The 1651-nt window shown below is 34.2% G+C and overlaps 1 long non-coding RNA gene across 1 annotated transcript in view; it reads right to left on the bottom strand.

Moving 5' to 3' along the window:
• The window catches only part of LOC128248552 (uncharacterized), a 188851-nt gene that overhangs the window by 28609 nt on the left and 158591 nt on the right, over positions 1–1651 (bottom strand). The window contains exon 3 of the long non-coding RNA XR_008264724.1: positions 435–546. This is a non-coding gene — a long non-coding RNA (uncharacterized LOC128248552). The remainder of the gene's footprint in view (positions 1–434; positions 547–1651) is intronic.

The following is a 1651-nucleotide window of genomic DNA, read 5'->3' as shown; positions in this document are numbered from 1 at the left end:
TGTGATCATTTTCAAGTACTTATTATTATTATTATTATTATTATTATTATTATTATTATTATTATTATTATTATTATTATTATTATTATTATTAATATAGAAAGGATTGAGGTAACCCCTCCTAAAAGAAGAGTGCCATTGTTATCTAGTAAACGATATTTCGACATCTTGTTACTTCAATCCTTTCTATATTAACCAAAATGAAGTAGATTGATAAATTTATTTTTTGAACCAGTTGAAGACACACAAGATGTCGAAATATCGTTCACTAGATTACAATGGCACACTTCTTTTAATTTTGACTCTATTATTATTATTATTATTATTATTATTATTATTATTATTATTGATGAAGGTGATGTTGACTAAGACGATGACAGAAATAGCGGGTATAATTGAAATCAGGAGAGGTATATGTCAGGGAGATAGTTTACCTTCGTTGTTGTTTGTACTGTGTATGGTGCCATCGAAAATGATTTTCAGAAGGACTAAGAGTTTATGGGACACCAGCAAAGGGTCAGTCGTCTATGAGTCATGGATGATCATCTGAAAGTACATGAAAGGAAGAATCTCAATCTAGCGTATGTCCTTAGTTGGAATATCAGAATGGAATTTGGGTTACAGAAACGTGTTGTACTGATCCTGTAGCGAGGCAAGATCAAGTACGGGCCCTGAATATTAACACCGTTAGGAAGGTTTATGAAGCAAATACATGAAGTAACAAACAGCTGGGAATTTTAGAAATGGATAACTTGATGGATCAGAAGACAAAAACTAAGTTTACAGACTAATGCTTTAGGCGAGTGGAATTGATTCTAAAATTAAAATTTAATGGCAGGAATAAATTGAAGAACTAAGTGCACTTGCGCAGTATTCCTGCTAATATACGGTGCTAGAGTGATTGGTTGAACAGTTGATGTTTTACAATATCTAGACAAGAAACCGAGGATGTTACGAGGAACGGAAACTTTCAGCCAAAGATTGATGTTGACAGATTATACGCAACAAGAAAGAAAATAGATAAATACCTCATTAACTGTGAAGGATGAGTGAGAGCACAGACAGCAGTGTAGCTTGGAATATAAAAATGCTACTGAACCATAGCTGATCGAAGTGAAAAATTCAAATAGGATGACAACTGGAGATTGCAAGGTAAAGTCGGAACACAAGAAAGAGAAGTAAATTGAATCTCAAAGAAGATGGAAAGAAAAAGAGGATACACGGGCAAATTTAAAAGGACACAGAAGCCGAAGGTGATTTGGAGAAGTGCTGATAAGGATGTTGAAAAGTGATCTTCAGCCAAAAACATCTTTAGCAAAACCCTGAGGATAAGTTACGTTAAGCTATAGATTGATAACTCAGGTGGAAGAGAAAAACGTATGATGTGTGGAGAAAAGGTGGTAAACTGTAGAATATCACCAGCCAGTGCACAAAGGTGACACAGAATGAATGCAAGCTATGACATTTTAGCGTAGCGGAAACAGTGCCTTGAAAGTTATGCAGAAAGTGCGGTCAGGAAAGAGCAAATCAGTAGTATGAGCACAAAGTAAAAGGCGTTGTAGAAAATGAACATGCCAAGATATTATGGGGTTTTATGATAGAATGTGACCATATACATACATACATACATACATACATACATATATATATA

Source organism: Octopus bimaculoides, chromosome 8 (genome assembly GCF_001194135.2).
Source record: "Octopus bimaculoides isolate UCB-OBI-ISO-001 chromosome 8, ASM119413v2, whole genome shotgun sequence".
NCBI classification, from domain to species: domain Eukaryota; kingdom Metazoa; phylum Mollusca; class Cephalopoda; order Octopoda; family Octopodidae; genus Octopus; species Octopus bimaculoides.
Note: the sequence above shows the minus strand (reverse complement) of the source record. Positions and strands in the feature narration are given on the sequence as shown.